Source organism: Lissotriton vulgaris, chromosome 6 (assembly GCF_964263255.1).
Source record: "Lissotriton vulgaris chromosome 6, aLisVul1.2, whole genome shotgun sequence".
NCBI lineage: Eukaryota > Metazoa > Chordata > Amphibia > Caudata > Salamandridae > Lissotriton > Lissotriton vulgaris.
The window spans coordinates 1,482,567,815-1,482,588,982 of NC_141694.1; the positions used below are offsets into that span (position 1 = coordinate 1,482,567,815).

General features: G+C 45.2%; 1 protein-coding gene across 6 annotated transcripts in view; it reads right to left on the minus strand.

Moving 5' to 3' along the window:
- EHBP1 (EH domain binding protein 1) overlaps positions 1-21,168 on the minus strand; it is a 1,903,610-nt gene that overhangs the window by 1,669,596 nt on the left and 212,846 nt on the right. The gene's annotated exons all lie outside the window — the stretch shown is intronic.

Here is a 21,168-nt window from a genome sequence, read left to right on the forward strand (position 1 = left end):
CTGCGAATCTCTTTCATCTCAGCTGTTAGTTCCGTCTTCACAGTTTGTATATCAGCTCTGAGAGTGTTGCAGAGTGATTCCAAGACTGCTTTAGTGATAGGCTCATCCCGGCGCTTGAAGATTGCTGCAGGGTCGCCATTTTGGGTGACGCAGTGGCTATGTTGGGAATTGAGTGTGCACGTCCGAAGATGTCTTTCAAGGGCTTCTGCTTTCTTGTCCTGGCCGAGGACATAGTCGTGGTGGTCCCTGGTGGATGGTCAGCACCGGAGTACCTCTATCGTGTGCACCCCCACCTGTAAAAGGACATCCGATTTCACCTCCGGCGGTGCTAAGTTGGGTCGCCGGTCTCCGTCACCCCCAGGTTCATGGGCGGCCACGCACACACCCAGACAGGGGGTTCGCAGCTCGTCTCGAAAGTGGAGGGTCCACGAGGCCCAGGAGCGCATCGCAGCGCACGTCAGATCCGTAGGACAGTTGAGGGCATTCTAGCCGGGTGCAAGAGCTCCACGGCTGATGGGGGTATGTCGGACGGGGGGCTGCTGAGATACTAGACTCATCCCCCACTCCATGTGCTGAGAAGATCGCTTCAACGACGTCCGGCCACTGAAACCGGTTCTCGATGCTGCTAGACCGGCGGCACGCCCAAGTTTGGAGGCAAGTCTGATCGTAGGATAAATTGCGTGCCCTTGGCTGCAGGCCCACTCAGGTGGGCCACAGGAGTGAAGGGCTGATGCGCTCCACAAAGGCTAATCTAGGCCACAATGTCCCCGGGTTCTTGACCTGCCCTGCTGCTGCGAGTATCCCCATGGATCTGGACGGGTGACTTGCGGGCATTTCTGACCCCGCGGGGCCGAGGGTGTGCTGTGCACAGTACCGAGGGTCTGCAGTGGACTCACCCGAAAGCTCAGTGGGGGAGGGGCGCCTCTGGACCCCCTGCAGATATCAGCATCCCCTGTTGGGCCTCGGGTCACGGTCCCCTACGCGTAGCACCGTGTGTGAAGGCTTCGCCTCTCCCGGGCCCAGCGCTGGCATGGCGGCAAAGTGAATAGGTTGCGGCTCATCGGCGCCGCGATGTTTCTCCCTCCCTCGGCCTGCTCCACCCGCGCTGTGGGGGTAGAGGCTAGTCCCGGTGAAGATAATTTGGGGGTCGCTGCAGTTACTAGAAGGCAGTCAGCGGGGTGCCGAGTCAAGTCAGGCCATGAGGGGCGGCCCCGCGCCTCAGGCCGATGCGCGAGACAGCTAGCAGGCCCTGCCACCAAGAACCCGATCGAGCAGTGTCTCAGATCTCGCACCCAAGAGTAGGGTCAAAAAGGCCAGCTGTGCCTTCCGCCGTGAGTGATCGGGACACCACAGAGGCTAGGGGGAGGTCTCACCTCAGTATCCGCCTGCCACGGCCAGCCAGCTGCAGATCTTGAGGGACTTCCGGCGGGCTCCGGGCACAACGCAGCTAGCAGAGTCCACTCTCCGCCGAATCGCTGGCTTCCAGGGACTCCGGGTCAGGACTGCGGGCTCTCAGCAGCGATGGCAAACAACCCTCATGTCCAACAGTCTGCTGGGCAAGGTCGTTGTGGTGGAAGCTGGCCTTGGCGGTCCCAGTTACGGGCTGTCCCTATGTCGAGGCCTCTGCCACACTGCAGACGTTGTGGGCCGGGTGGCCCTGTACGCCTCTGATAGTCGGTGCTTGCAGCCATATCATCCCTACACTGAATAAACTACACTGGCTCCCTCTCCAGCCCAATGCCACCTTTAAGACCAGCTGCATCACCTACAAGGTTATCAGAAATCATAAACGTTGAAGCTTGTCCACGAAATGAAGTACATGCTACCTTCTGGTACTGGTACGGGTGTGGCGGAAAGCCCCACCACATGAGTCAGGATTTCACCAGACTTGAGTTAAAGAAGTGAAAGTCTTCTCCATCCAAGTTACCATAATCACTACCAAAGAACTGCTGACACTCCTGCAATTCAGAAAGAAACTGAAAATAACTCTTCAAAGAGACTACCCTACACATGAGCAACGTACCTATTATTTGCTTCATTGTAAACAGCCTAGAATTGCAGGTAGGTTCTCACTATGCGAATAACATTACTTAAATACATACATTAATTTGTTGTAAGTGATTTAAAAAATGTAGCACAAGATCACATTATTCATGCTTTTACTGCAAAGAAGTGTATATTCTTCCATCACGTTGATGGTCAGAGACCCGACTCTGCTATTAGAATATGGTTATATGATATGGGGAAACGGCCAGGTGTGAAAACAGGATGTGAACTAACTAAAAGTTACAAAACCACTAGCTGATTGGAGATCCTCTGTAGATGCTACTTTGTTTCCGCTAGAGTGAATGCCATGTAAATGATGTGCTCACTGAGGCTTAATTGTTCTTTGATAGGACTTTAATGTAAGAATAGGAGCAAATATTATATTTCTACATGTGATTATATATACATTGTATAAAACCTACAAGAATATAAAATGGGTATTGACACCTCCATACATAATCATTTCTCTCATGTACCATGTGGCTTTTTGCAAAGTTTACATTCCTACTGCCATTCATCACAGTTATGTTTTTTGCCTAGATGTACAAACATGAAAAGGATTTCACAATTATCTCAAAATATTGCTATTCCTCCACAAAGAGATAACTCTCTGGGAAAAGCAGGGCCCTCACCCTTATCGAGATGTAGTATGCTTCATCATGAGGCTTCCTACACCCTGGACCTAAATGAGTCCAAGGTTGGCTCTATCACACAAGATGTGGGAGCAAGGTTTTTATTAGGAATAGTTTTTAAGAGTGGAGTATATACTCCACGTCAACCAGAGATCTGAAGAAAGAAAAACTTTAAAATTGCCTAGAGTTATCCTAATGTATTCATTTTATTAGCTGATGCCCTTACAGGATTAAAAATAAATAAACACAGGGATGAAGTGGGGGAAATTTAGTATCCCGGTCATCACTTATATAGTCAACATGTTTCAGAGTCCTAAATATGCCAGATAAGGTCAGTGGCCTTCTTCAGGACCTACAGTCTCTGGTTAATTAAGTGCCACAAACCTCACATTTAGGAGATAAATAACCATAAATACTGTGGTCCTCTTTGTAACCCTTAACTACAGTCAGTTAGATCCTAGATTTTCATAAAACAAACAAACATAAAAAATGTAAGATAATTTCGCTTACATAACTGTAATCCGGAGAGCAATGCTACGGGTACAAGAGGGAAAACTGTCTGACCGGGGGAATACAAGGAGACGTTGCTCTGTTGTCACTTATTCCAAGAGTCTGATGCCGCCAATCATTGCAGAGGTGTTCCTAATGCTTTTTTTGCATATTCATCTTACAAAGTGAGAACTCACAAAGAGTTTAAAATAATTGTTGGAAGGGATATTACATCATTTGTTTTAGACTGGTAATGCCAATCAGATCCAACGAAACTAAATGGATGGGTGAATAATGTGTTCATCAATATGTAATGGTTGCTGCTCCATAGTTCAAAAAGTATTCTTCTGACAGATAAATAGAAATTAGAACGGATTACAGCTGAAACCGATGTGAATGGGATTAGAGATGTTGCTTTGCAGGTATCCTTGTCGGTTAACTAACCCAAATTGTGTTACAATTATTCGTTGAGCATGGATTTGTCTTTGCAAAACAATAACTTTTAAGGTCACTGATAATTTTATTGTTACTCTGAAGCAAGTATCTGATCCTGGTGAGCGTTTGCTACCATGGAAGAAATCTCTTTTTACACCTGCTGCTTTCAAAGGTACCTATAATAATTTGCGCATTTTAAGTTTGCAGTGCGAATCTTCAAACTTATCTTGCTCTGTTTTATGAATCAATGAATTTGAAATATACACACTGGATCTCATTTGTAATTGCACTGCTGATATTCCAATTGATGCATCTTAAAAAGGCATTGGCATAGCCAATAGGTCTCGCCTTTGGGACCTCATAAGTGTTCAGCCAGAGCTATCTGCTTTGGCAATGTTTTTAAGCTATGTTGTAGAGCATACTACAATTAAAGAACAACCAATGTTCGTATAACGAGATGAATGGTTGCATGTCTTTGTTATAGGTGTTTATTTATTGTATGATTTACACATATTTGAAAGGGAGCATGTCTTTTGTTATTAGGGTTTATGTAGATTGGAAAGGGTGCGTGTCAGCATATTGTTTTGTTAATTGGTTTTTGGACAGCGAAAAGAGACACGCTACAAGCATGCAATCTGTTTTAAAGCCTCACAGCTGAGGTCTTTTTTTCTAAGTGAGACGGGTGCGAGAAGGAGGGAGGAGTGGCAGGAGTGGACTGAATAGTTTTGAGCAGGCCCATTTGGCATTAGTGGTTAATTTTGTCTCCCCAAAACTTGTCATAATGCTAAAAAGGCAAACAGGTTTACAGAAGAACGCATCTAAAACGAGCAAGGCCTGCAAATGTAAAGGGTACAAAATTGTCAGTAGGTTCGAGATCTGAGACTTTATATATTGAGAACAGAATCACCCCACTTGTGAACTCGGCCATAGCTCCCCTGAAAGAAAACCTCTCTCCAGCACCCTGCAACAAATGAAAATGAGACCAGAGCGCCTTCCACCAAGAACCACAGTTGTGAAACACAACCAGTCCGCATCACTGATTCGCGAGCCGGCTGCCTGCTCTGTCCTTACTGCTCAACCCAGAAAGGGCTCAAACCTGTCAACCACCCACGACGTTGCCATGCAGACGCGCACCTGCTGTGGCTCCCCTCGCTATGCGCAATATGCAAATGGACAAGTAAAATGCTCAAAATTACCCCAGAGCAGCACTTCCAACTGCCATACCCCCAACCTTTAAAAAACAATAATAACAAGCTGAGGCATCAGGTGCACGGAGGGCAGCGGAAAGGGCAGGGGGCCATGCCTGAAGAGAGGTATGTGTGCGCCGCATAATTCACAGGCGAAGTATGTGTGTGCCGTATAATTCACAGGGTGAAAACCGAATCCTGCTTGCTGGCTCACGTCTGACACCCACTGACCCAGCTGTGGAATTTAAAGTAGCACTGACACCGGATCCGTGTAAGAGAAGCGCTGCGGCACGCATGAAGAAACTTTAAGCCTGCCGCCTTTCCTACAGGAGACCCAGCGTTGTTTTCTGGCTAACAAAGCAAAATTAACTCAAAATCAAATAAGCTAATGTTAAGCCCGGCTTGGGACAGTGGAACACCGTGCCCCTCAACTCTCATGTCTTCAACAACCTTGGTGATAATGCTTACCATTAGAGCACAGGATTACAAAACATGACTTTTGATATATAAAGAATACAGAATGTGCATAGGAAAAAGTGACATTCTCAAATCGAGTTCTATCTTGGTATCACAAACTAGCCCTGCATATCACTGGAACTTTAATCCCTCCAGTGCAGTAGACTCAGGAGGCTCGAGCCATGCCCGACTTTCTGTACAACTTGTAATGACCATTTAAGCATAATAAATATAAAAGGGAGTTGCACAGCTGTTACCATACGAATCTTGCGCGGACGTGACCCTTCTGGACCTACGTTGGAAACCCACGATCTGACCACATTAGGAGTGGCGAATGGGTCAGATAGGGGCCACACACAGCGCTGGTTGTTTGCAGAGGATTGAAGGAGAAATTAAATGCATTGTGCTAAATAGACTGCTTAAGTATCAGACACAGATGTGCCCAAAGTAAAGCCTGTGCGGGAGATTGGAGTTTCTGTGCAGGCCCAGACACCGGCAGCCGGTCGGCCCAGACATTACTTGATGTATGTAATGTTAGTTTGAAACGTTGCCTCTCCTGCGCCACACAACATTGGCCACTAGATGTCCCCAGAGCACTATCTTATTCCGTCAGTACTGTCCCAAGTCCGTGTAACGCGACCGTCATCTGTTTCCAATTAACGCGAGCCGAGACAGGCAAATGTAAACAAGCACAGGCGCGATAATTGGAAACAGATGGCGCAGCTGCTCCCTCCCGCAAGGTAAATGCCATACATGCATGAGTGCTCATTGGAAACAGTGCAGTACATGCACAGGTTTCCGAAAAAGTCCTGAGTGATTCCAAGAGGTCTCTCCTAAATAGCGCTTGCGCGCTGCCTTAGGCTCGACCTAAAAACATTAGAAAGGGGTTACTTAAGGTGGCATACTCCCACCCACGCTTTTGAACATATATACTGAACCACTTTCCTCAATTTCTCTAGAAGACATATTCATAGCTTTGTAAATCATCATCAAGATTTAATCCTGGTAGACAGAGCATCATTACAAACTAAATGCACTAAAAATAGAATTTCTATTCATCTTCGTGCGCCACAGGCAGATAAATGTTTGAAGAGGGATCACTACTCAACAGCAAGCCAAACTTAGTAGAAGGTGCTAAATCCCTAGGTTTCATTCTAGACATTTAAATTTCTCGGACCACATCGATAACTTAATCAAAGGAGCCTTATTTCAAGTCAAACTCTTTTGAGGGATCAAGTGATTTATCCCAGTCCACGACTTCAAACTGGTAGTAAAGGCTGTTGCCCTACAGAGGCTAAATGATGGCAAATCTCTGCTAGCAGGCATCTCCAAAACTCACCTTTCAGCCACACTTAGTCGCTGGATTAGTCACAGAACCCAAACAATTCGACCACATCTCTCCCATTCTCTTCTATCTGAATGGCTTCCCACTGAATGAAGGAGCATTTTCAAACTTTCCTGTATCACGCATTAGGCACTTGAGAATAAACCTATCTATCCCAACCAAAAACTACAGAATTCTGGGGGAATATATCGCTTGAGGAGCAAGGAAACAATCCTTCTTGAAACTTACACAATGGAAAAAAAAGTGAGAACACTGAAACATCCTTCTCCAAGTGTGGACCCAGAATCTGGAACTCCCTTCCTCCAACTTGAGAACAATCTTGTGTATCGAAATGTTGAAAAAGAAACTGAAAAACCTACTTTCCCAATGTCACTTCCAAATGTTACCACAAGTTTGGGGACTTGGCCGGTCATCTTTTTCCTAACTTTAAATTCTGCCAGCTACCCTCTTCCCCTTTGTTGGAACAGATTTAGACTGGTAAAATCATCTATGTAAATAGCTAAGATCAAGAGACTAGATTGCGCTAGCTGTATATTCGATATTAGAATTTTTACAGCAAAAAAGTTCATAAATAAATCTCCTCTGTTGCGCTGTACTAAATGTCTATGTAACATAAGTGATAAGACAGTCACCGTCTACTATTGGCTGCCGCTATCATTAGCATCTCAAAGAACTGACAGGTTTGTCTGAAATGTCCTGTATCAATAAAATCCATGCAACGTTCTAATACATTCATTATCTACCAGCTGCTCTTCACTTGTTTCTTCAACTATGGGTTAAAAAAATGTTTCCTGAAGAGATGTTACAGGTACACCGTATCATCAATTGGTGGAGGGAGAGAGAGTAGAGATCCTTTCAATCTCCTTTCAATAATTATAAATCAATGTGGAAAGGATCACTGGTCCTGCATAACCAAGGTCTGCAGGTGGATCGGTCTCCCAAATAAAAGACCCTCATACACGTGTTTTTTCAGAGTCGTGTAGCGGTATATGATTTATAGTTACAGGTACACCTACAGGTATTTATATGAAAAGCAACAGATTATTATACTACCAAATTAGTCCACAAACAGCCACAGTGGGTCAATTATAGTAGCAGCATTAAGAAGGTACACTCAAGGGGCATAGCCAAGTGCTAAGGACAGGATATGTCTTATCGATCTCCACCAGTAAGGACAAGAAAATGGGGCAATTTGCACATACAGTGAAACTATGGCAACCTAATGGAATAGAAAATTAGTGGCAGTGCTATTTAGATGGAGGCTTCCAACAAAAGTCATCTGCCCCAACCCACTGAACCCTCCCACTTCTCAGAGGTCACTGTTTAGGGTACAAAAGGATGCTTTATAGTGCCTAAAAAATTGAGCAAAGTGAGCAAAGTTGGTCAGAGGTGCTGTCCATAACTGGTGCCTCGTCTGAGGTTAAACTGGAGGAGCACCATGCTGAAATCACCACATCATACGTGGAGGACGATAGAGGATCAGCAACAGTGGAGAACAGGGTCATTGTGCAGGCCCTAAGAAATTAAACCGGAAAATACTGGCGAGAATGGTGATGGTTACGATGACATGGCGATACGTCCTAATCGTACAGATGTTATAGAGTACTGATTCAACGATGTTAGCCTTGGAAAACAACGGGATGGCGGGATGACAGTTGGTGAGCAGCAGGCCCATGAAAGCGGTTGCATCTATGTGGAGAAAAGAAACACTTGTGTGCCAGCAAGGTTCTTATGAAGCCTTTATTCAGGTACAATGGAAGAGCCCACAAAGAGTCGGGAGACCGAAGCACCTGCACCCATGCAAGTCGACAGCTCGAGCAGGAATGCCAACCGAAGTGACAGAATGCACCATGGCAACCAAACTCATGTTGCCTCTTCAAAGATAAACATACATGTAAGTTCGGCATGAGAACATCATAATACATTATGTGATAATACAACATCTCCCTACCACCAAAAACTAAAACGAAAAATAGGAAACTCCAAAACAAAAATAAAACTTAATAGAACTTAAAATATTTATACCTGGAAGGCAAAACAATTCTCCTTTTAATCTGGTCTCCTATAGAACTTTGAACAGATAAACTATCAATTTTGAGTAGAAACATTTAGCATCTTCATTAGGGAACATATTGTCAGACATTACAGTTTGACCGGCCAAAGTTCCTTCACAAACATCTTGATCAGCGCCAACAATAGGTGTCAAATCAGAACTAATATAACACAACTTAACCTTGGGTCTTTGTAAGCATGATCGCAAGCTGAGAGTTGTCAGGTGTGTGTCTCGTTAAATCTCCTCGGGGGAGAGATCCCTTTTAGGATGAATACTGTTAGAAATGGGATTTCTGGTTGGCTAAGGCTTGCGCCAAAGCCAGGCAGGCAGAAACCACCATTCCTAAGGTAGGGTAAGGAAGTCACCCGCCAAGACAACCCCTGCTCACCTTCTTGGTAGCTTGGCACGAGCAGTCAGGCTTATCTCAGAGGCGATGTATAAAGCATTTGCGCACGCACCCACCAGCAACAACATCCAAGGCCCCCCACAAAAGGAACTCCCCACAAGGTATATGTAAAATAGCCTTTGTATTGAAAAACACATTAGATAGGAACACACACTTTACAATGTGCCAACAGGCACGGGCAGAATTTACAGGGGATTATGTACAGGACAGGGCCACAGGCACCACTGTCAGGAATATGCACTTAGTAGAACTAGCACTTAGAACATTTAACAATCAAAAGCTTCACACATGATGCATAGAACATTCAGAGGTGTAGGAAAGACACATGATGTATAAACATACATTCAGCGGTGTAAGGAACAAGGCACATGACGCATCAAAACACATTCAGAGGTGCAGGAGAAAACACATGATGCATCTACAACACATTCAGAGGTGTAAGGAACCAGGCACATGATGCATCTACAACACATTCAGAGGTGCAGCAAAGAACGCTTCGCAGAAATCACGTTAGCACAGAACTTATACCTATACCCAGGCCAACTGGCCTCACTGGGGCTAGGACGCCCTATGTCGCAATGTCAGGACAGGCTGCAGATAGCCAAGAACACCTAAACGTGGCAGCTGCCCACGAAGTGCTGGGCAGCTGTAGATGATGGGGCCAAGGCGGGAGCCTCTCAGGGCTCTAAACAACAGAATGGCACTCTGAGCCTCTCTCAGGGCTCTAGAACAACTATTGCGGGCTGTGAGCCTCTTGGGCTCAAACAAACAACTGTGGCGTCGTTGGAGTCCCTCCCTGGGGGACTCAATTTCACTGGGTGCCCTCGTGGAGCCACAGGGCTCCGTGAACAATTAGCGCCTTGAGCCCTTTGTGGGCTCTTAAAACAAATGCGGAGCTGGGAGCCTCTCGGGGCTCGAAACAACAATGGCGACGGGTGGAGCCTATCGGGGCTCAAAAAGGGACAAGTCAGGCGTCGGTGGAGCCCCCCACCTCTGGGGGCTCGAGAACAAATGCGGCCCGATGTTGGAGCCTCCCACGGCTCTGCTGAACTGCCCGCGTGAGCCTCTCAGGGGCTCAAGACAGCGACCCCCTGCCACACGGAGCCTCCCCTAGCCCTTCTCACTTACCGGGCTACTCTGGCGGGGGCTCCTTGCGGGTTTCGCGCTGCTCCTCTTTTCTCCGCCGGCCTCCTCTCGCTCTCCGGGGCCATTGGGGAGATCTCGGTCTCCAGGCGGCGGTAGCGGTCGGCGGGGCTCTCTCTCCTCATGGGAGCCCCGCCCTTCTCATGCGCCCGCTTCGCCAGGTCTTCACCCGGTCCCCCATCTCGGGACCGGGACTCAGGAATGGAGCCTGCGAGGCTCCAGGCTCAGTCTTTCTCTGGGGCTCCCTCTCGCTCATTGGAGCCCCGCAGCGCTCGCGCTGCTTCCGGCCCAGCCGCAGGCCCCGCCCACATCACAGGTGCGTTTGCCTGACTTCCGGGCGCCGCGGCTGGGCAGCAGCGGCGATTCCTTCACTTGGGCACAACGAGGGGTAGGCTCCCTCCGTGAAGCAGATAAACGGGCAAACTCGGGGTAGACACCCGCGGCTAGTAAATGTAAAGCGAGGTAATGCCGGGTGGGCACCGGCTGTGGACATAAAGCGCTCCCTCAGCGCTAGTGGAAAACAAAGCGCTCCAAAGCGCTAGAAGGGCAATAAATCAGCTCTCCCAAGCGCTAATGGCAAGATACAGCGCTCCACAGCGCTAGTGCAAAGAACAAGCGCTTCCAGGCGCTTAGAGAAGGAATCCAGGGCCCCAGGCACAAGAGGAGCCAACAGTCCAGCAAAGTCCTTCAGGGGTCCAGGGGCTGCAGTAGTCCAGGGGCTGGGCAGGGCCCAGGGAGGCAAGGCTTCCCCCGGGCCCCAGCAGCGGCATGCCCCTGGTAAGATTCAAGTTGGGAACAAGAACATTTTAGAAGAGGTCACAGCCTCTTTTTGTACATGAAATTCCTTTGTCTAAAGGTGCAGGGTGGGGGGAGAACCAGTCGCAGCTGGTTTGGGAGCACTCTTGATGTGCTCAGCCCCTCACTCTATTCACTGGCAGGGCTAGGGTCATCAGTCGCACCACAGGGGGCGGAGCCAGCAGTGTGTGGGGAAATCCAAGCCCTATTCAGGACCCAAGTGCACTCCTCCCCAGCCATCAGCATGCTAATCTCACACTCACCAGACCCATCCAGACTCTTGGAGCCAGGCTCACCAGCCAGCTCCAGCCAATCACCAGCCAGACACAAATTACACAAACAGGCACACTTCTAGAAGTGGCACTTCCACATTAGACACAATCATGCTGCATATATCATTGCGCAGCATTCAATCACACGAGTCTGCACATACCAAACTCGAGCCTGCACACCCCACGCATCAGGAACTACCAGGGACACATACATTCCCCATGCATTCCTACGGGAGGGCAGGCCAACCTCACTACACACACTCAGAGTGCGCAAGCACTATCCACTGGGACACAGTGAAAGTGCGCAGAAACCAAGACATCACTATAATTATTTAATAACACCAGGCAAAAAGTTCAGGGGTGAACCTGCCAGAAGGGCCAAGTCCAACAAATACCCTCACCCACCTATGGTGACATGCTTCATCATATGGGTTTCTCCTCCGATTGGGAAGACCTAGTCCCACTGAGGGCTACAACTCCTTCACTGTGAGGTAGGGGCTCTGGGATGTTTTTTGGAATAGAGCAAAACAACTATTGGATGCTAAATTCCCATATGGAAAGTGTCTGATAAGGTGAGGAAGCAGTGCAACAGAATGAGAAAATGAGTGAAATTAGTGAGTTTAAAACTACCTAGTGTTAGCAAAACCAGAAGCTTTATTCACTTACTGCCACTGGTAGGATTAACAAGCATTTACAATGCAACAGTCTCGCATTTGCAAACGTTAGAACTTTTGGCATTGTGAATGACAAAATTTTTATTTATGTGTTGGTTTTGAAAACATATAAATAAATGGCATTGTCATTTACAATGCCAATAGCTTAATCTTTCGCAAACGCGAGACCTATTGCATTTGCACCCAAACACACACACACACACACACACACACACAGAGCCGCACACACACAGAGCCACACAGAGCCGCACACACACACACACACACACACAGAGCCGCACAGAGCCACACACACACAGAGCCGCACACACACACACGCACACACACAGAGCCGCACAGAGCCACACACACACACACACACACACACGCACACACACACACACACACACACACACACACACACACACACACACACACACACAGAGCCACGCACACACACACACAGGTGATATATTACTTTTGCTGGAGACGTATTTCAAATAGCGATCCAGCCAGGTGTTTGCAACAGCGCGCATGCGAGTTCTGACTGGAGGCAGTGCAAGTTTCTCTCAGTGCCTGTCAGGGGCTATAAGATGCTCAGAATACGTGCTCATCCAATCCTTGGCCTCTTTAAAAAGCGCTCAGAGCAATGATCCCGTATGCCAGTCGCAGTTGTGAGTCTATGCAAATGTGTGAGTACGGTGGCACTCTATTGGCTTTTTAGGTCTCGCGACCTATCAATGTGCGCAAGCGCATCGAGCGGAGCGAGAATTCAAGTGGTGAAAACATCGTCAAACCAAAGGGCTTTCAGCCCCGCGGTTTTCATGCAGTTCACGTGAACCACGTGATTAAACATGCACGTGCATTCAGGGCCAGCCCAGCACATCAAAGGGCTTCTCCTCCCCTAATTATTCATGGCCGGCCGCAGGCCGGCCGTACTTTCAGTTTCCCGAAACGGCTTCTCCTCACCTAATTAGGGGAGGAGAAGCCCTTTGATGTGCTTCACACCAATGCGCCTCACAGTCATTCCTAAGTCAGTACTCTGCCTCTGCCCAAGACCTGCCTTCTAACACTTTGAGCCTCGCAGGCAGGCCGTGGCCAATTGCTGCTTGTTTGTATTTGCTTCGAGTCACACCATTTGAGAAACGAGAAACTATAAGAAGTTAACTGGTGCAAAGCACCAGAAAAATACGCAGCCAGGAAACAAGCATTCACTGCGACAGTCAAATACTTTGATTCTTTATTATATTTGCTGGGTGATAGCACAAAACAGGTGTTTAGATTAATATAATGGCACAGTGACACTAGTTCAAGCAATTCTTCAGTTGAGGATTGACACGTTGAAAATCAGACCTGTAAGAGTAGAGAAAGAGTGTTGAAACCTGCTAGGGATTGGATGGAAATGTAAACAAAAATATAAACTTGTAGCAAGGTGGGGAGGGAAAGCTGCAGGAGAAAAAGGGTGGAACCTGCAAAACGAAAAGGAGGGAAATCTGTAACAGAGTATGGTATTCCTTTTCCCCTTTCCTATCGTTTCTATGTTTTTCCCTTTCTCTTCTCAGAGTAATTCTACTCCTATACTACCCAAACAGCCATCGTTGGAACTTCGAACCCAAGTGGTAGTCTTATCTGTCCTGCACTGAAGTTGTCGAGCCCCTGCTGCTCTGACTTGTTAATTGCTGCCAAGGTTTAAGATTGGTTATGTGTGACATTTTATTAATTTCATTGCAATTACGAGTGACATTCAACGACTAGGAATGACACATTCTTGCGAGCAAAAGCAAGCACTGAAGACGGGGGAAGCATATGAATATCAGGAACGTGCCCTGAAATGATATCCTTTTGAGCAATGAGAAGCTCTAAAAAGTTCTTGAAACTGGTACACAACACGTGAAATGCAAGGCCAGTAACCTATTACCCCTTTCTACTATAAAGAAATTGTGTCACCATTAAACTGTTTACTCTAAAAAAGGAGAACAAAACAATAAACATCAAAGACCAAAATAGTTACAGAATAGTTTGCCCTTCAAACGATAATGTCTTTGACCCCACTCCCATACATGGGCATAACCGCCACTGCACTTCAGTGGACTGCTGGAATCTCACCTGTGCCACCTACAGTCCTCCTTACTGCAGTGCCAAGCTGAGCCAGAATCGCCATAGGCTAGGTTCTTAGGTAGGAGAGGGCCAGTGGGTCACCTGTAGGGCTGGTGGTTGCCAACTGCAGTGCTCACAGTGGCCCAGCGGACTTGCCTGGTTGCTGCACTTGTACTGTGCTAGACTACTCTATGAGGTGTCTGCCAGTCTACCAACCTAATTGTCGGAACCTCACTCAGCTTGCCTGGTGTCATGTGGGCAGCGGCGATCTTATCAGGATTGATGTGACAAAGATGAGCATCAATCATGGGCTGGGGAGTGGGGAGAGAGCCAAGATCATGCTCTCCATCACTAGCACTGATCCAGTCAGGAGACATGCTACAATGCCTGTGCATGCACCTCCTGTACAAGTCGGAATGGTCACCATCTCCACACAGTACACTGTGAAGGGCTACGCATCCAGGTGCATGAGCAGCACACAAAAATTCAAACAGCTTCTTGATTGGGCCAATTAACTGCAGCATAGTGCATTCGCCCAGAAAAATAACAGAGGATGCCGGATCCCTGTGCGTCGGCGGGTCTGGCGTTGCTGTTTGAAGTTTATGTTTAGTGACACCAGGACGTAGGACCCACATGGCCCACATGGCCCAGAGAGGCTTGCCCTGATCTGAAATAACGCCGCGCATTGCCGACTGTGAGTTTGTCTCCGAACTAACGGACGGCGGAGCTTCAGTAATTTACACTGAAGGGTTCCTTTGACCGCGGGTGACTTGGGGGAATCTTAGCACTAGAGGCATCCCTGGTGACCTCGTGAGAGCGTGTATTTAAAGGTGGTGATCGATACATAAAAGAAATACGGGACTCCTTCTCCTTATATCGTATACTTTGGAAGGAAAGCGTGAGTCTATCCCCGTGAGGCAAGAAGTTGTGTATATCCCTCAGGGTGGTGCCTTGGCACTCCCTGCCTGGGGGGGTCCCAGTTACCAACTCCTTCACAGTACCCTTGTCCTGACGAAGCCAGAAGATACAACTGGCGGAAACGCGACCGCGACTGCGTCGACAGATAATTAACAGACAGACAATTAATAGTGTTTTGTTTCACCCTCTCCTACTTTCTGTGTTTAGGGTACAGAATTGTATATTTGTATATATTGTAATTACTTCTCCTTTGATTACTGTATATAGTCTGGTTTTTCCCCCCCGGTTTTTTGACCCAATATTTTGTCCTATGTTAAAATTATAATCATTTATTGGCAGAAAAGAGCATTTAAAAAAACAGGTTAATAAAGTGTTTCCTGTTATGAAGTAGTGTTGTTCAATTTATCCCTTTATACCTTTTTGTTCTACTTATTCATCTAATTGATGTTCCTTGCCCAGGTATGGGAGGGTAATATGGGCAGAACCCCTGTTCATTTCACACTGATCTGAGATTGTTTTACTTTTTTTGAAAGGACCTTAATCCGCACTAGCTTGCGGCAATAAAATAAAGTACACATTTCTCTGAGTTTATTTAGAACTAAGAGCAGCAGCATGCTCGCCAGCATGGCAGCATGTGTGCTGCCGTTTCCACCATGACGTCGCCATACAGACAGTCACTGGCTGCTTAGTTTACTGAGGCTTCGCGCACGCTGGTGGTCAAGGCACTAGAAATGAGTGATAATGCATTTTAATGCAGTGATGAGGATCACCACATTAAAATGCATTTGTTTAACGCCTGATGTGTGCTACTTGGCAGGGGTGAAACCCTGAACTATTCGTAGTGTTAGGGAGATTCCCACCAGGAGGACATGTATACGCTAATATACCAATAAAGTCAGCAAAAATATGAACTATACAAATTAATTGAAAAGCCATGCAAACTCCTCTACTTTCTGGCAGACATTTTCTTTAATTCTTTTTTAAAATAGTCTTTCCACATAAATTTGATCCCTAAAGCAGATTTGCAAAAATTCTAACATAATTCTTCACAAAATTCAGAGATAGAAATCAGCCCTTTAAAATTTCAGAGCAACATATTACTTCTTTAACAGGAAACATATCTAGCATTGATCATTTCAAAAGTCATCTGCTATTTTACTTAACAATGGCTCTTTGGAATCTGCAAACAAAAATTAAAAACTGTTCATATCCACATCTCTTTCCTCTAATTTGATCTTCATGAGATACTCTCATTCAGAAGCTGTGTACTTATCGTTTGGCACTTACTCTCTTTTTGTTGTTCTTGGTGCACCACCTGTTACAAGCTTTTCAGACGATGATTCTCCACTGCAAAGATTCTTTGTCATCACTTTTATTTACAGCTTTAGCTTATCTTTCACCACTTTGCTCAGATCTGGTTTGCACCACTCTGCTTCTCTCTCCAGGCAGATCAACTTGAATCAAGATTCCCTATTCTGCCTTTCCTTTTATTTTGCCCCCTCCTCCGGATCTACGTATCAAACTTCTTTTTGACTCTGTTTCTTCATCAGAAGAACACAATCTCCTGGTGCGATACGCACAAATTCAATATGGCAAACCTTCACACTCCTTTTCATAATAGTCACCAAAATCACATGATACGGGCCCTTCCACCTTGAGTCAAGGCAGGATTTTCTCACATGCTTTCTGATGAGAACTTTATCACATGACTGCAGATCATAGCATGACTCTGTGCTTGCAGAAGGTGTAGCAAGTTGCACCTGATCAGAGATATAGGGTACGGTATCTGCTAGGAGCTTGTAGTAAACCAAGATTAAATCATCAGTAATATTCACAAGAGCTGCAGATGGTACTCCAGAAATCATCAAGGCTTTTTACCGTCAACACTTTGTGAGCAATCAATCCTGTATTTTTATTTCAAGTACATCTCCTGCTTAGTAAAATTGCGTTAAGTGCATATGGCCATTTCAGAGAAGTTGAACCACACACTTTTGCTAACGCATTCTTTAGCATTCCATTGTTAAACTCAACAACTCGTCCTACTTTTGCATGCTAACTACAATGAGACTTCTGATCAATGTTCAATGTACTACACAAAATCTTCATGATAGCATTCTTAAAATGTGTTCCTATATCAGTCTCAATCGGAGTTGGCATTCTATACTTAAAGATCAACTCCCTCAATAATATTTTGACAACTGTTATTGCGTCACACCTCCTTATTGGGTAAACCTCAATCTACCTTGAACACATACAATCGCTAGAATATACCTCAAGCTATTGCATAGGGACATCTCTACAAAATCACTCTGTAATCTTTTGAAGGGACATGCTGCTTTTCCTACATGGCGCATTGTTACACAAATGTTATTTACTACATTGTTTTGTTGACATATTATGCACCTCTGACACAAATCATGTGCAACATTTCTAAAATGATGATTAAACCTGTACCATAATGTGCCACAAGTGCAATTCCATTTACCACCAATATGCAGTAGCAGTAAATCTGGCAAGACAAACCTCTCATCAGTGTATCTCCACAAATCGTCTTGGTCTAATTTGCATCCTGCTTTTTCCCTCCCTCTTCTGACATTTCATTGTGTAATTTCTTAATTAATGAAATGTTTGTACTGATACACAAATAAAGGCATTCACATTTTCTAAAGATTCTGAATTTTCATTTGTTTCCATTGGCAGTGTAGGACGCTTCATAACACAATATTTGCAATTGAGTCTTTAACTTTGTTGCCAACCATAATCAAATCAACAATTTCTATGGACTACGATTTTCATTAGAGCTATTTTCTTTGGCAATTTCATAGCATAGAGAAAATCAAGATGATGTGTTCCAATCTGAAATTCATTAACGCTTATACATTTCTGCATTTTCCCAATCTCTACTAATTTCCACAATTCTTCTTAAATACACTCTCAACTGTGTATTTCTTTTCTTATTTTCTGTTTGTTCAAATACATATAGCTTACAAATTCTTCTTTGGATCAAGGGTACACTCAACTTATCTGGCACCCTTAGTATCTCATGTGCATGACAAGCACACTTTTTTAAATGTGCCAATTAATCAAATGTCATAACCCTATTTGATCAGTTTTAGAATCAATAATTTGTTTGGAATTAAATCCACTTGTTAAAACACCATCCTGAGCAACTACTGTCCCAATCTGTGATGAAAATTCTAACACTGAAATTCCAATCTCCAGGCCCAATTCCAATTCAGCAACTTCAACATTAGGTGGAGGAGTAGTCACAGTCAACAACCAATCCACCAATTCCTCGTCTTCATACGCGTATTAATTGTAATTTTAATTTCTTTTTATTTGTCTTTTACTTGATCACTGGCAGTCACAAAACACATTCCCATTGTACCTTTTTCGGCAAACACAACCTAGTATTCATCCAATGATGTACAGCTTTACCAAATTGACCTTTCCACATTCTCTGTTGTGCCTTTGCATTGGCTACTAAATCAAATTCGTTCAACGATTCAAACTGCGCAGGTTTTGGGTCAAACAATTTATGTCTCAAGTAAGCAAGTTTCTTCAATTCAAATATACCATTTCAGGAAATTGTAACTTTTTGTCTCTCGCAGTACCCTTTTGCCATGTTTTAATCCATAAGCAAGTATGCATAGCATCTCATTAGTTGAACTTCCAGATTGCATCCATTGTAATTTCAAACAAACTTTACACTAAAGAACATAATCAAAAGTCAATGAAACCATATAACAATTTCTTCAAACACAATAGTTCATAAAAAAAATTTTTTAAAAACCTTTGTCTGTAGGGAAAGTTTTGTTTCAATGTTCACAGGTTGATGGTAGCGATCTGGGGTTGGCGACTGGTGTGAGACTGAGCATCTATGACTCGACAGGTAAGGGGTGGAGGAGTGGGAAACACAGGGTCATGCAGGAGTTCGCTCCGAGGCACAAAGTTCGCTAATACATGGTGCATGCATATAAGGTAATCACTTCAAATGTCAGGGGATTTGGGGTGTATGTAAAGCGGCACAGAGTGTTGTCCTTCATTCGGAGACAGGGGATACGTTAAGCATGCCTCCAGGTAACACATGTGATAGATGAGAACGTTGGTAAATTAAGGAAGAAGAGAAGGGCTAGCTGTACTCATCCACGTATTCAGCCTATGTCTGCGGGGTGTCTGGCTCCTGGAGTACCGTTTAAATTCCAATACTCTGAGGTAGATCCTGGTGGGAGAATGCTGTTCCTGGTTCAGAGAATGCTGGATGGCTTGGTACTCTGCTTACTGAAAATGTATGCTCTCTATTGTATGGCTTCTATTGCAGAATGCACGCTGTGTGGACATCTGGTGTGCGATGTACTCGACATCACAGGAATACTACCTGACGCATGGCACCTACAGTACATTGGACAGGGTGCTAGGAACTGAAGCTATGGCCTCTACTGTGTCAAGGAACTATTTTAGTGGTTCCACGACTAATCGGGGTAACTAGTGGGAAGCAATGAAAGTGCTGATGCGGGAGGAGTGCACAAGTAAAATGTACGGTATTAGGTGGCAGCTGTCCAGAGACGTGGGGACATTAGAAGGGAAATTAGCAGATCTGCATAGACGTGAAGCACTGGACACCGCAGTGTGAGTGAAGATTACGAATACCGACACGTGCTGGGGGAAACATTAGACTGGCTGGACCGGTTCACACGTAAAGAATATAGTAAGAGGTGGCACAGGGAGGACTACAGGCCCAGTAGGTTATTGGCATGGTTTTTAATGCGGGAAGAAAACAGACTCACAATCATGGCTTGAGATGAGACATTGGCATCAACACAAGTCGGGGTTAATGGGGTGTTTCGAACGCACTTGGAGGGGCTGCATCGGGAGGGGCAACACATGGGAGTGGATGTGGTGACTGATTATCTAGCGCACGTGGCTCTTACGGTGGTCTCTCAGGCACAGCGTGAGGGGCTGGATGCGGAGCCGACGTTGGAAGAACTGTGAGGAGCGTTATAGACGCCGGCTCATTGACTTTTTTTGGGGTTGTAGCTATGACTCCGAGCACTGCCTTTGTGGCCCCCGAGTGCCAAGAACACGATGTGGGGGGGTACAGCACTACTTATTGACGACCTGTTTTTCATTATACTAATAGTGAATAATATTCTATTATTCACTATCAATGTATTAAAAAAATGGAGCACACTTAGGACCTAGGGTAGCAGATGTGGTAAGTAAAAATAGCTTAAAATTTGTTTTATGCGTGCCTGCGGATGAGAGCATGCGTATGTGTGAGAAAATGTTTCTGTATGTGTAAGCATGTGTGTGTGAGTAAAAGTGAGAGTCAGTCAAGTGATAGTTAGTGAGTGAGATTACTATTCTTTGATGCTAGGCAATGCAGCACCAAAAATGTATGCGCTGTCCTGCGTCAAATGGACGAATATGGCACATCTACTAAGATATGATGCACTTTTTCGATCCCCGTGCGCTGGCACACTTTTGACAGCCATGCACCAATGCACATACTCTTCTGCCAGAGTGCGAAGTGGGTGCATTTTCTCAATTATAGATCTTGTACTGGAAGGTACAATGGGTGGTTGCATGGGAACGCCCATGCCCCATCCATTGAAAACCCCTTGATACAAAGTAATGCAAAGCAGCGCATAGCACAACTTTGCATTACTTTATAATACTATCCAACGGCAACTTTGTGTTTCTTTGTGAGACTATCCATTGCAAATCATCAATAGTTGCCATGTTAGGGTCATATGACATTCCTTTCTGGAAAAAACATGGTCAGGGTCATGTTATATCACTTCCTGTGATGTCATTAAGTTCAACAGCTATGTGATATCACTTACGCTAGCCCCTGGCACTTTAATGAATCTACAGCTAAGATCAGGCTTGAAAAAAACTTGAATTAATATCTCAACCACGTCGTCAATTCCACTGGGCCAAGAAAAAGAATGTCCAAATTTCCAAAGGCTTTTCCCCTCATTTAAGATTAGGAAAGTTTGTGATCAAACTGTGACAAACAGAAAAAAATATTTTCAACAACAAATCCTGTAAATTAACTAAGATGTTCTCCGCCTTTACCACAGTCACTCTTAAACTAAACAAACATCTAAGTGTACCCATTGGCAAACTAAATAAGGAAGTTTACAGAAAAACACTTCAAACCAAGAATGCCATGGGATATCCATCAAAGAAGGTAACGCACACCCTTCTTCTAATAAATCATTTCAAGCAGCTCTGA